This window comes from Silene latifolia, chromosome Y, assembly GCF_048544455.1.
Source record: "Silene latifolia isolate original U9 population chromosome Y, ASM4854445v1, whole genome shotgun sequence".
Lineage (NCBI taxonomy): Eukaryota > Viridiplantae > Streptophyta > Magnoliopsida > Caryophyllales > Caryophyllaceae > Silene > Silene latifolia.
In genome coordinates this window covers 220,298,105-220,313,205 of record NC_133538.1, presented here as the reverse complement: position 1 = coordinate 220,313,205, position 15,101 = coordinate 220,298,105, and the positions used below count along the sequence as shown (strand labels likewise).

At 39.0% G+C, this 15,101-nt stretch overlaps 1 non-coding gene across 1 annotated transcript; it reads right to left on the bottom strand.

Annotated features, from left to right (window-relative positions):
* Nucleotides 1–10,331: 10,331 nt before the first annotated feature.
* On the bottom strand, nucleotides 10,332–10,438 carry LOC141636664 (small nucleolar RNA R71). The gene has a single exon (XR_012541264.1). It is a non-coding gene; the product is annotated as a small nucleolar RNA R71 (small nucleolar RNA).
* Nucleotides 10,439–15,101: the final 4,663 nt, after the last annotated feature.

Genomic DNA, 15,101 nt, shown 5'->3' with positions numbered 1-15,101 from the left:
GTGGATACCGGACCGGAACACTACTACAGATACAGGGTTTTACAACGGGTAAAACCCGTTGTAAAAATAAAAAGCGGACGTTGTTAAAGCGGCCGTTGTAAAAGGTATTTACAACGGTTAGGTTATTTACTAAAACCGTTGTGGAAATTATTCACAACGGTTAAAAGTCGTTGTTGTTGCGAGTAAGTCGTTGTGGAAAGTTTGTCAAAATTTTGGTGGGAATAATATAACAACGGTTATCATATAAAAAACCGTTGTTGTATCTTTCCCACCAAAATTGTGACGACTGTTAACAACGCTATAAGGTAATTAACCGTTGTTGAAATTGTTAGTAACAACGGTTATTCTTTTAAAACCTGTTGTTAAATATTATGCGCGGGCATTTGTGAAAGGTATTTACAACGGTTTTTGTTTTAGTAACCGTTTTTATTACATTTTCCTAATTTTTTTAAATATTAAATTTGTTTCATGCCATTCAAAATCCTGCATATATTAGCAGCAACATAAATCACAGTTGGGTTCATCAGAACTCAATAGATTCAATTCAACCATAATAGCAGCATCATATATACGTACAATTTGATCACTTTACATGAACTAAGATTCTAGCGCTATCTACAAAGATCATTTCTTAACTTCAACCAAAAATTTACTAAGCAGATCTAAGCTCTGAGTATCATGCATTTAGTCTTTATTGCTATGTTCTAAGACGTATTTGCCCAACATGTCCCTTACCTCATCTATTTGGTTCCATTTGTACTGCTGAAGTTCTTGTGGCACGCTGATTATATACTGCGGAAAAAACAAAGACAAGACATTATTGTAACAACATACATCAATCAGCATAGCAACATCATGGTATAGCAGCAAGCAAGACAACATCAGCTCTAATTTAAAAAAAGTAATAAACACATTATTAAATTACTAACCTTTTCTGGAATAAGGATATATCTTCGCATAATAATCTCCAACATGAGCCGACAATTGTAGTATCCGCAGTGTATGCTATCCGGCTGGAGAGGGACCTATTATTACATAAAAAACGAAGAGACGAGAGAAGGCCCACATCAAAATCTTGCACTTTAGGTATTGTATTTGCACACGTATTATTATTAAAGACAAATTTTTGCACTTAAGGTATTGTATTTGAGCACGTACCCCTGTTATCGTAATAAAAGTAGGGCCATCATCAGAATCTTTCGTGGGTTGATCCTCGCTAGCTCTTTTCTTCTCAAAGGCCCTTTTTTTATTAAAAAAAAAGAGGCAGAAACTCATATTTTTGGGCCAAAAATGAACTTTTTGCTATAAATAAAAATTGAAACTTAATGTTATTATAAATAAATCAGTATTATAAACTTACTTAATAATCAAGCCCTTGAAGGTCTCGCTTGGTTCTCTATGCAAAGAGTCCAACCAAAAAACTTTCTTCTTGCTCGGCATGATGGCTGCTAGCACCCAATGACTCCTACATCAAGAGACATCATCATTATTAACAAGTACATATATTAGTTATGAAAATGCAATTGTAGAGGGAAACGTAATATTAATTTGTTTATTACCCGATTTCATTATAAGGGGCAAAAACCAGCTTTTTGGTTGTCGCCAATTCCCGAGCAATATAATCTACCCGATCTTCGAACAAAATTAGCGGGATATGCATAGATAAAATAAAGGGGCGCATGAATTCGTATTGATCACATGGAATCTTGTTCTCGGGGATCACTCTCAATTTCAATATCCTACATTATTACTGTATTAATTCCGGTATTTAAAACACTATCTAGTCAGAATATTAGAATATGAAATGATTTATTAAGAAACTTACTTCATCCAAACAAATAGGTGTTGGACATCAATCTCGAGAAGGCCAGCCAAATCGCTAGCAGCTCCCATGACAGAATTGATTCGCGCTCAATCCCTAAAATATCCTCCTCGAGCGGAATAATTATCAATTGCTCGTTTGCTATGCGATAGCTAGCCTCCAAATATAGTGTCTTCATCGTCAGCGTTCTTACTTTTAGCATGAATTCCTTCCCAGAAAAATTAGTGGAGTTTATACTCCTAACATCTTTCAGTGCGGGGAAATAATGCTTCTCTCTTTTTGTGCTATTACCACCAGCCTATACATGTAGATAATTAAAATAATAAAAAATCCAAAGGTAACATATCCTAGCTAGTTGGAGTAATAAAAATAAAAGAGTACTTAACTAAATACCTCATCAACCTGCTCTTTCAATGATGAGGCAGTAGTAGGTATGTCTGTGGACTTAGGCTTATCCGTCTTTTTTGTCCCCTACACAAAATTTCCATGCTTTTTAGAAATACAGAAAAAAATATATAAAAGGGAGGTTTTTAAAAAAATGGAGAAGTTAATTAAATACGTCATCAAGTTGTTGTTTCGACGAGGTAGTTGGCATGTCTGGGGACTTAGGCTTATCCGGCATAGACGGCTTTTTCGTTCCCTACAAAAAAAAATAACATATAAATTAAACATATAAAAACATTTAACATATAAAAATTTAACATATTAAGATATTTTTTCTAACCCCAACTGCTTTCGGTTGAGGCGGAGACGAACGAGCCAGGAAGATGTGAGATTCAGGCCATTGGATGAAACTTCCAACCGCATCTGCCAGAATGGTAATGTCGTCACGAACTGGGACGGGCAGTTTAAATTTTTCATGGCCTTCAAAGACTTGAGTTATCTCCACTTTTCTATGATTCGGCAAAAGTTTTTCGCCATGAACCAATAAAGTTTCCGCTTATTTGGTGGGCAAATTTACTTGACCCCGGCCAACACGCACAAGTGGTTTCTCGGATTTAGGGTCAGTAAGAATAACTACCCTCCTATTTACGGGCTGAAGAATACACATACATTATATATTATATCCCAAAATTTAATAGAATTCATATAAATTTAACTAATTAAAGACTTCATGCTTACCTTGCCGGAAACTGTGAACTGATTTGAAGGGGATGTATGTTGTTGTTTTCCATCAGCCGTCTTCTCAAGTTGCATCCCCTGATTATTGTCAGCTATGGCAGATAACTCAAGTTGCATCTCCTTTTTAAACTCATTTACCTAATAAAATTATTCAATGGAACATTTTCAGAAGTTATAGCATTAGAGCTGGCAGGGAACACACCCCCTGATCTTACCCAAAAAAAAAAAAAGAAAAATAAGGAAGTCAGATATTTACCTTATCGGCTTTAGTTCTTACAACTTCAGAAGCATTAGGTACCTGATCTTTCAGAATCTCGTTGACTGATACTTCCTTCTCATGAAATGAATGAGTTGTTTACACCCTCAAACTTACGTGTATTGATGTTTGCGAAGTAGACGACTTTAGAGATGGTTTTCTCGTTGTGACTAATCGCGATCAAAGAAGTTTCAAAAGGTGCCTTAAAAAAGGATTTAGTTTTGAAGATGAGTTAAAAATATGTTGTTGAAATACATGCTGATTGATCAATTGAGTTGGTCAAATGGGTCGGTCGAATGCACGGCGACGGTACCAAACAAAATGTGTAAGGCTTCTGTTTACGATCGGTAGGTCGTAAACACGTGTTGATTTTGTAACTTAGGAAGTCTGGTCTAGAAGTTTAAGGGAGAAGGAGGGGCCGGACTCTCGCGTGAAGATTGTGTTGTGTGATGGTGGGTATTTATAGAGAAATGTGGGGTGGTAGGTCGGTTGAATTTGCTTAGAGGCTAAGTAGACACCCCCAAAGAGGCGCGAGCCACCTTGTGACTGAAAGGGGTGTATTGTCCCTTTCAATTTGGACGTGGCCTTTGCTCTATCTATTGTTTGGTTGGTATAATTTGCTGTATTGAAATGAGATATCGTGTAACAATATGGGCACCTAATAAGATGATTTTAGCTATTACTTGAGGTAGGTATTTTGTGTGCTTGACTCGGGTTAAACCCGTGTGAGTCGAGATTTGAATTTCGAGTCGGTTTTTTGCTCGGTGTCAGTTCTGACTCTAAATAGGGTCAATTTAATGGAAATGACATGATAAAGACATTTATGGCATTATATTCGACATTCGAGATTTAGTTTGACTCAGGTTGACTCGAGTTGCGCGTTTCTGAGTCGGTATTGGGTCCGAAGACGGTTTTGACTCTAATTAGGGTCATTTTAATGAAAATGACATGATAAAGGAATTCATGGCATAATTTTTGACATTCGGGATTTGGCTTGACTCAGGTTGACTCGAGTTGCGGGTGTCTGAGTCGATTTTGGGTCCGAAGACGGTTTTAACTCAAAATAGTGTTATTTTAATGCAAATAAAGTTAGAAAACCATTTTTGAAATCATTTTTCATATTTGAGTAGTGCATTAAACCATCTCATGCATAGCCAATCCACGCACGCATATCAAAAACACGTTATAGTCTGATCATCATCGGGTGGTTTTCAAAAGGTGCAGATACTGGGTATCTACAGAATGCTGTGCTTCGTTGTGATTATACGGAAAAAGAGGTGGTTTTCGATCTCATCTAAATGCATCCGTTGAAAGCTCCAGGTCCTGATGGCATGAATGGTCTCTTTTCCCAGACTTACTGGCATATTTTTGGTAAGGTTATTGTTCGTACGGTGCTGGGAATTCTTCGAGGTGCACCTTTTTCGGAAGGTATTAATAAAACCCATATTGTTTTAATTTCGAAAAAGAAAGCTCCTAATAAAATGACTGAGTTTCGTCCCATGAGTTTGTGTAATGTTATTTATAAATTGATGTCGAAGGTCTTTGCTAATCGTATGAAACAGTTTTGGGGGGATATTGTGTCGGAAAATCAAAGTGCATTTACGCCTGGTAGACTTATCACGGATAATATCTTAGTCGCTTTTGACATGTTCCATTTTATGAAGAACTCTAAAAATAAGAATGAGCATATGGCTTTAACGCTTGATATGTCGAAGGCCTATTATCGCGTGGAATGGTTTTCTTGGAGCGGTTTTTGCGGAGGATGGGGTTCGATTCGAAATGGGTTGAGCGAGTTATGTTGTGTGTGTCGTCGGTCACTTTCTCGGTGTTGATAAATGGACAACCAACGAAGGAATTTCTCCCGGAGCGTGGGCTGCGTCAAGGCGATTTGTTATCTCCTTATCTTTTCATTATTTGTGCCAAAGTCCTTTCTAGCATGATGCGATGAGCAGTGGAGATAGGCTCCATTCACGGTATTAAAATTGCACCAAATTCTCCTATTGTCTCTCATTTGTTTTTTGTAGACGATAGCATATTTTTTAGGGTAAATTGATAAACACTACCAACATATATCCTCTTTTTCAACATCAATACCAACTTAAATAAACCTTCAACATTACTATCAACTTACTTACTCCGACCTAAAATCACTACCATTTTGCCTTTTTAGTCAAAATTATTAACAAATTGACTAGTTTACCCTTTTTTAACTTAACCCCTTAATTCCTCCTCTTATTAATCCCTAAATTTTTCCCCTTTCCAATCAATATTCCACTCCATTAATTTGCTGGGTTAGTTCTCTTGAGTTATTGTTATTCTTTTCCTATCCAAATTCAATCTCGTCCTTATTGAGCTCTTTGACATTTGTGTGAACCGTAATGCAACCCTCTTGTCAATCTGACGTTTCATGGGAGAAGTAGAAAAAGTATGCATAGCAGCAGGTCGCAATAGAATTGTCAACATTCAATAACGTTTCATGGGGTGCATGTGCATCTAATCTCTAGTCTCTTTATTTGCTCATAATGTCGTTTTTATTTACTGCCCTCTTGTATTTCACTCTTGTATTTTAAAATTTGGTACTATACTGGCTATTCATCATCTTTCATTCACTGTAAAATTAACAACTCCTCCTATGTGAAAATGTAAGGGTGATATTTAGAGTATCAATGTTTTTTTACTGATGTATGACGAGAATGGACAACTCCTATGTTTGTCTTCAAATTAGGCTGTTTGTTAATTCTTATTAATGTTTCTTATTTCTTAAACGTGATTGACATATTGAAAGTTTACCCAGATTTGAATTTAATTAAAAGAAGCATAAATTAAGTTTACCCAAATTTGGATTTAATTAGATGACAAAAAAAAACACTGATGAAGAAGAAGGAGGAGGTAACACATACATACCTCAAGCGAAACAATAACGAAGAAGATGAATGAAGCGGACGAGATGGAAGTCTGATTTTAAAATTAACAAAGGCAGGGGTAGAATTGGAATAGAAAAGAAGCTTTTGGGTGGGAAATTTGAAATTCAAGAAATTAATGCATTTCTCGGCCAAATGATAGAGATTTTAGGTCGGAGTAAGTAAGTTGGTAGTGATTTAAAAGGTTTATTAATGTTGGTAGTGATGTTGAAAAAGTGATGCTCGATGAAGCAAATTGTGTTAAGTCGATCCTCCAAGATTATGCCAATGCCTCAGGTCAGGTGATTAATTTTGACAAAAATACCGTCTCGTTTAGCTGCGGGACACGATTGACAGATAAGAATCAAGTTGCTAATTGTCTTGGGGTGCGAATTGTGGAGGTTCAGAAGCGGTATCTTGGTTTGCCAACGGTCGTTGGGCACTCGCGAAAGGTAATTACAAGTATTATTCGTGATAAATTGTACAAGGAATTGCAAGGGTGTAAGGGTCAGTAATTTTCGAAGGCGGGTCGGGAAGTTTTGATAAAGGCGGTAGCCAATCAATCCTGACTTATGCAATGAGCGTCTTCAAATTTCCGGACAACTTTTCCCATGAATTACGTTCTCTTTTGTCGCGATTCTGGTGGGGCTTCCCTAATGGAGAAGGTAAAATCCCTTGGATTGCTTAGTCAAAATTATGTAAGCCGAAGTGTCTTGGTGGGCTAGGCTTTCGCGATTTCCACAAGTTTAATATGGCATTACTGGGCAAACAAGCATGGCGATTCCTCACTGACTGCTCTAGTCTTATTTTTCGTGTGCTAGGAGGGAAGTATCTTACTAATGGTTCATTTATGTCAGCGTCTCTTGCACCGAACCCGAGCAACACTTGGCGTGGGAGCTTGGAGGCTAGAGAGGTGATGAAACTTGGAGCACGAAGGCGGATTGGGAATGGCTTAAGTACGAAAGTATGGACTGATCCTTGGATTCCGAACACTCAAACAAGAATGGTCCTTTCGCCTAGACGGGATGCGAGTTTAGAGATGATTGTCGCAGATTTATGGACACCGGATGGTACATCGTGGGATATGAGTAAGGTAAGGGCATTGTTCTTGCCTTTCGAACATGACAGAATCCTTAACATACGGATTGGTGCGGCAAAACCAAAGGATACCTAGACTTGGGACCTTGAGAATAATGGTGATTATTCGGTCAAATCAGCTTATAAAGAGCTGACGAGGTCGACTGGGGCCGAAGCTGAGGCGTCTTCTTATGCGAAGGAGAAGGTCATATGCAATCGTATATGGAAAGCGAATATTCTTCCGCGGGTAAAAGTGTTCATGTGGCAATTATGTAACAACGCTATCGCAACAAAGCATAATCTAGCATGTCGTGTTAAGTCGATGCATGTGGGGTGTCCTATTTGTTGTGACGAGATGGAGACTTGTCTCCATCTTGTTGGGGGATGTAGGTGGAGGGGGGTGATGTGACCATAATTAGAGCATATTTAGTCCCCAAATTAGCCTTGTTCCCATGCTTTTTAGTGCATATTTGGGTCATTTATTGTCTTTAAATCTTTGTTTTGCATATTCTTTGAGGTTTTGTGTCCTTGGTAGGAAAGGAGTGCAAACCTTGCATTTTCATGGCAAAATGAGTAAATTGATTGAATTTAATGACCAAGCATCAAGGAGAGATAAGATTAGAAGGCGTTTGTACATATTATAGTAGATGGGCAATGATGAGAAAAGATCCTTGCATCCCCGAGGAAATCCCCAAGGATTTTATGAAGAAAAGGGGAGAAAAGAAGAAGAAAGCACGCTGCATGACAACCCGTGCGTCTTCCCAAGAAGACGCCCGTCCTCCACCTTCACAATCCGTGCGTCTTCTACCCAAGACGCCCGGGCAGCAGCAACCAGAAGACGCCCGTCTTCTCCCAAAGACGCTCGGGCAGCAATTGAAGAATCTGGCCGTCCCGAGCCTAAGACGCACGGATTCCAAGACAGCGCAAATTCGTTTCTTCAAGCTTTAAGATAGATGCCCATCCTTCCAAAAATGCCGGCGTTTCCTTAAGTAGGGACTTAATCGTCATTTAAGCCCTTAGTTAACCCTAATGCATCCACCTAATTTCCACTATAAATACCCCATTAGTCTAATTGGAAGAACATGTTCTTCTTATCAATTCTTAGGGGTTGTTTGGTTACCCACTAAATAATACAGGAACTTAAATTCATGTGAATTGCAAAATGGGTATGTTGTTTGGTTACCCCAATTCACATGAATTGGAAGTTCCCATGAATTTCAATTCCTCCACAATGGAGGAAGTTGCTTACCTAGGCCCCCCCTAAGTAAGTTAGAATGCCTACATGAATTGCACTTCCTCCATGGCAACCAAACATTTTTTTGCAATTCACATGAATTCCAAATTCATGTGTTTTATGACTTACTAGGCAATAAAAATTCCTATATGTAACCAAACGATCCCTTAGATTCGTTAATATCAATCAATCTCTCTTTAGTTTTGTAATCAACAATTAATCAAGTTTTAATACAAGTTTTATTTCCTTAATCTCTCTTTTGTTCATCCTTTATTTTGGGTAATTGAAGATTATTTGGGTTATTATTGGGAGATTGACAACCTCTCAATCAAGCATCAAGTACTTCTTTTATTCTTTGCTTTATTATTGGAATCATTAGTAGGTATAATTCTCTTAATCCCTTTTTAATTATTGCTAATTACTTTCATTTGTTCATCATGTTTCACTTTGTTGGTATGATTGACAACCTTGCTAGCATGTTCAACATGATAATGAGCGAGTAGTTCCATAGCTAGGGTTAATGGGTAATTAGGGGAAACCAACATGGGGAATGATTCATGCTTAAATTAATATGCTTTCGTGGTTTATTTGCTTGCTTGTTTTGATCTCAACTCATGCACATGTTATGTTTGATGAAATGCGAGCCTATGAATCCTTGCATTTTTTACCCATCACCTACCTTTTCAATGAGACTTGTAAGACATAAACCAACTCGAGTCTCATTAGACCATGCATGTTGTTGAGTAGGGAAGACTAAGTCGACTTGTAGGTGTTGTACAATCTAATCGATTCGGCTCCGGGACCCAAACTTTCCTAGGATTGTAAGATATAACCCAACTCAATCCATCACAACAATAATTGCTTGCTTATAATTTGAGAACATGTTTGTATGATCAATTCCTATGAATCCCCTATGACCCCATGACACCCTAGTGCTTTTTATCAATTGTTTAGAACCCTTTTCAATTCAACTTGCTTATTTAGTTTCATTGCTATTTAGTTTAGTGACCTTCTACATCAACCCAAATTGTGACACCCCTAAGACACCACTAGTTTCAATAGAAATCTCATTTCAATTCCCGTCCCTTGGGATCTGACCTTTACTTGCCTCTTTACTAATTGTAGAGTTGTTTGTGAAGCTATAAATTGTGTTTTGGTCTAGGTGCTCCTAACGACAAGTTACCGAAAAGATTTAGTCCGACCAAAAATGGCGCCGTTGCTGGGGACGGTGTTAACTTGATTTAGATTTTCTTATATTGTTATTAGTTATGTCTTTCTTTGCCTTGAGGAAGTAAAACTCCTCAAGGTTTGTTCTAATTGTTTTCAAGTTGTTTGATATTTTGCATGTCTAGAAGTTCACAAGGTGATTTGTTACCCTTTGATCGTGAAATTGAAAGAACTTTGACAACCAATAGAAGATTTGCTAGGAGAAATTTGAGAGGTATTGGTGAGGTTGTAGATATTCAACCAACTATTGAGTTCATCAACCCTTTTGCAAGAGAAGGTGAGAAGAACCCAACACAAAATACAACACAAAATGAACCCACAATGCCTAAGTTTTCATCACATTCCGTACCCACCGAGGAGAACCTACCCAATGGTACTCCTACACCACAACATCTAACCGGAAATTTCATTGCCAAATCCGCATTTATCCAATTAGTCGAAAGGAGCCAATTTGGGGGGATGCCTAGTGAAGACCCTCACTCTCATATGGAGACCTTTTGTGACTATTGTGATGCGATTTCTCAAACCGGTGTAACTCAAGACCAAATTCGATGGGTCTTATTTTCTTTTTCTCTAATTGGCACCACGAAACAATGGTTGAAGGGCCTTGATAAGGCCACTCTCGGAATTGATTCTTGGAAGAAGTTGGCTCTAGCTTTCTACAAAAAATTCTACCCACCGGAAAAGACTAACATGCTAAGAGCTCAAATTACGGGTTTTAAGCAAAGGGATGAAGAATCTTTGTATGAAGCTTGGGAGCGGTTCAAAGGAATTTGTCGCTCATGTCCTCATCATGGACTTAGAGAGTGGTTCTTGGTACAACAATTTTGGAACGGTCTATATGAAGATTCAAGGAACATTCTCAACATAGGATCAAATGGAATGTTCACCGAAGTTGATGACAATCAAACTTGGAACAAAATTGAGGAAATGGCGGTCCATAACTCACAATATAGTAGACCTCGCAAGGCTAGTAGAGGAAGAAAGCATGAAGTGGTCTCCGTTACTCAATTGGGTGCTCAACTTAGTGCTCACATTGATACCCTCAATTTGAAGTTTGAAAAGGCTATGGCTAGACTTGAAGAAGCCTCAAAATCACCAAAGCATCATGTTAATGCCATGACGGCATCTTCATCAATCCCAAGTGGGATATGTGAGAATTGTGGAACTTTGGGACATGACCCAAGTGAATGTAGGGGAACAAATGAACAAGTGAATGCTTTCTAAGCATACAAGAGTGGTACCCCTTATTCTAACTATTACAATGAAAACACCAAATTCCATCCAAATCTCTCATACAAAAGCCAAAATGTTCAAAACCCTCAAACAACATACACCCCACCTCCCATAAGAAACCAAAATCAAAGACCCTTTTACAACTAAAACAAAGGTTACCAAAATCAATCTCCATACAATCAACAAAATGACCAAGGTTTTGATGTTCAAAAAGCGGTCCTTCAAATGCAAAAGAATCAACAAGAATTTTTCACTCAAATGCAAAAAGATAGTCAAGCAAAGGAAACCACCATCAACAACATCCTAGCTCACACCAAAATGTTGGAAACCCAATTGACTCAACTAGCATCTTCAAGCTCACAAAGACAAAAGGGGCAATTACCACCTCAAAGTAATCCCCCAAGACATGAAACGATTAGTGCCATTCACTTGAGAAGTGGTACAAGGTATGAAGCACCGAAGAAGCAAGTTGAGGATGAGGTTGTGGAAGCTAGTGACAAGGGAGAAATTGTGCAAAACTCCAAAGATGGAGAACCATCAAAAGAAGAAATTTCAAAGAAAAATGAAGACAAGGCCAAGGAGAAGGAGCCCATTGTGATTAGACTTCCTTTTCCAAGTCGTCAAGCCAAGCCCAAATTTGATGACCAACTTGGAAAATTTATGGAAATTGTGAAGAATTTGGAAGTCTCAATTCCTTTCACGGAATTAATCAATCACGTACCGGCCTATGCGAAATACATGAAATACATCCTCACAAAGAAGAAGTCGATCCGGAAGCTTGAGACTATCGCCTTCACTAAGGTGAGTAGTGCAATACTTCAAGGGAGTTCACCTCCAAAACTCAAGGATCCGGGAAGCTTCTCAATACCGTGTACCATTGGCGACACCACGATCAACAAAGCCTTATGTGATCTAGGGGCTAGTGTGAGTGTTATGCCGTACTCGGTGAGTAAAAGGTTGGGGATGGGAGAGCTTAAATGCACCAATATTACACTCCAAATGGCCGATAGATCGACGAAGACACCATTAGGGATATGGGAAGATGTTCCTGTGCGAATTGGGAAATTTTTCATCCCGGTGGACTTTGTCATTGTTGATATGGAAGAAGATTCCAACATTCCAATCATTCTAGGAAGACATTTCTTACACACCGCGGGTGCGGTGATTGATGTGAAACATGGAGAGCTTACTTTAGAACTGGGATATGAGAGTATAACTTTCAATCTTGACAAGACTATGAGAGCTCCCCATTTGCATAAACCATGTTTTATGATTGATCATTATAGCCGGAAGAATGATAGGAAGAAGTCGGAACTCCAATGGAAGAAGAAAATTGAAGATACTCCATTCAAAGAGCAAGTGAATTGTAACAAAGAGAGCTTGCAAAGCTCACCAAAGTCAAGAATTGAAGAAGATGGCCTCACTGGCCAAAATAAGATAATGGGAGAGTTGTCTCTATCAACTCAAGAGTTCTTTAGTGATCAAGTAGATGAAGTGTGTGGTCTTTGGGACGATGAGTCTGAAGGGATTTTCAATCCCTATATTGGTAATGCTATCGATCAAGACCGACAACAAGGGCAAAGATATATTGAAGAACTTTATCACGACAATGAACAAGCTTTTGATTACTTTTTCAAGGTGTTGAGCAACATCAACAACACCTTGGACATGCCCCCTTGACATCTCATCAAGAATGAGAGTTTGGTGAAGTCCTCCCTAAACCACCATTTGTAAATATTTCTAACTCCCTAACTCGCATTTTAATTCTTAATTTGCATTTTTGTCATTTTTGGATTTTTATGCCTTGATCAAGATAATTATCATATTTGAGAGAAGTGAGGGAGAGACTAATCATTTCAATTGATGTGTAGTGCTTTAGCTTAGTGTGGGGATAACAATTGCCTAGGCTATTCATGCCTTAGTAGTGCCCCCACAATCAAGAACACGAGATTTTGAAGAATGGAAAAATGACAAGGGATATGCAAGTACATGGATGGAACTGAATCCGGGTAAAAGGGGTAGAATCTGAGCGGTTTCAAGAGAATCCGCCCGTCTTCAGGCAACCCGGGCGTCTTGGTCCGAATCCGCCCGTCCTTCATGAGCTGAATTTTTGAAATTTTTGGACTGTTAGCAAATCCAAGCGTCCTGCAAAGAATCCGCCCGTCTTCAGAAAGACGTCCATCCTGAAAGAGAAGACGCCCGTCTTTTGGCTGAGAAAAACAAGAAAAATCCCTGGAAAGGAATTCGCCCGTCTTCTCTGAAAGACACCCGTCCCGCATTTTCAAATCCGCCCGTCTTTTCTAGAATACGCCCGTCTTTAGGCGAGAATTTCCCAACCCAAAACAGACAGAATCTGGGCATCCCGAAGGAAAGCCGCCCGTCTCCCCCCTGTATTTCAAATTTTTCGGGTTTATTATAAACCCCCTCCCACATTCGTTTCTTCATTTCTTCATTCAAAACACTACCCACAAACCCCATAACTTAAAACCCTCATCCTGTCCATAACAAAAACAAGATTTCCTCAAACACATTCATCAAAATCAAATCAAAACATCCTTTTAACAAAAATTAATCACTCCTCTTTCAACAAAAATCAAAACCAAGCACAGAATCTTCAACCTTTGAGTCGATTTTTGAATTTATAAAGGCAAAGCCTTTCATCTTTAAATCGATTTGGGTACACTTTGAAATTGAGGATTTTTACTCTTTTCTTGGTTCAAGCATCAATGGCAAGGACAAAAGGAGCAACAAAGGCACCAAAGGCAAAGGCACTCTCAACAAGACAAAAGAGTCTTCAAGCAAAGAAAGCCTCATTGGCTATGGTGGTGGCTAGCTCAAAGTTGGAAGTGCAACAAGAACAACCTCCCATGGAAGCAACAACATCTACTACTCCGGAAATTGCTCAACTTTTGAACTATCCGGAGGTAATTTTCATTTCCAAATCCCATAGGGACACTTTTGCCAAGTTTGCTAGAAAATCATTTCTATCCACCAAGTTTATTTGTGAAGATGCCTTAGATAAGTTGGGTGTCCTTGAGCAAACTAGAGCCTTCTTTAAAGCCATGGGGTTGGAGAAATTGTTTACAACAAAAGAATTGACATACCCCTCCCTTACCTTAGAATTCTTGAGTTCTTTGAAAGTCAATAAGGTAGAGACTATGAAACCATCGAGTTCCGCCTAGCTAATGTTAGTAGGCGCATCTCTTTTGCGGAAATGGGTAAAGCATTGGGTCTTAGTGATTCACCGAGTTATTTCAAGAATGTTGGCAAATATGACCCCGACCCTCTTTGGGAGGCGATTTCCGGAAGGAAATTTGAGAACTATCATGCTAGTCGTGCTCTATTAGTCCACCATCCGGGCATTAGAGTGTGGCACAAGGTCATAGGAAACACCATCATTGCAAGAAAAGACACCAACCACTTTACCAAACTCGATTTTGTTCTTCTTGAGTCGGCCTTGAACATTGGAAGGGAATTCACCAAGCCTTTCAAATCTCTAAGGCTTTTGGTGGATAGATGGCTAAATGTTGATTGTGGGAAGGAAGGCACTACCGTTATTGTGAATGGAGGTCTAGTCACTCTTTTGGCTAAATACTTTGATCCGAACTTCAACAAGGATAGCAAGTATGTGGCGAAGAAGGGTGGTCATTGATATTTATACTATGATAAATAAGTACAAGTGGGTCTCTCATAACCCTCTTGACACCAAGTATGGGTGGCTCACTAGTGAGGCTAGATCTTTTACTTTGCCTTCGAAGATTTGTCGTTTAAGTGTCCACCGGACCAACTATCTACTTCCCCTTTCAAAAGAGGCCGAGTACATCATCAAACAACAAAAAGGTGAAATTGAAATGCCCTCCTCTTCCATTGTCACACCACCCTATCCTTTCAAGTACCAAGAGTTCAAACCTGAAGGTGTTGAAGCAAGAAATGATTATATGACTCTTCTTATGCAAGAGATGCACAAGCAAGCTTTTAAGGATCGGGAAGATGCTTACTTAGCCCAATATTCCCCCTCCTTCATTTAGCTAGGCAAGGACTACTTGATCCTTCGTGTCCTTTGCCTAGTTGGGCGGATAGGGAAGTCTTCTTTCCGAGTGCATCTAGGGATGAGAGTCCGGGTGAAGATGAGGTTGTTGGTCATGCGGTTGATGAGGATAATGATGATGATGAGGCCAGTGAAGAAGAAGAAGAAGAGGATGATGAACAAAGTGAACAACAAAGTGA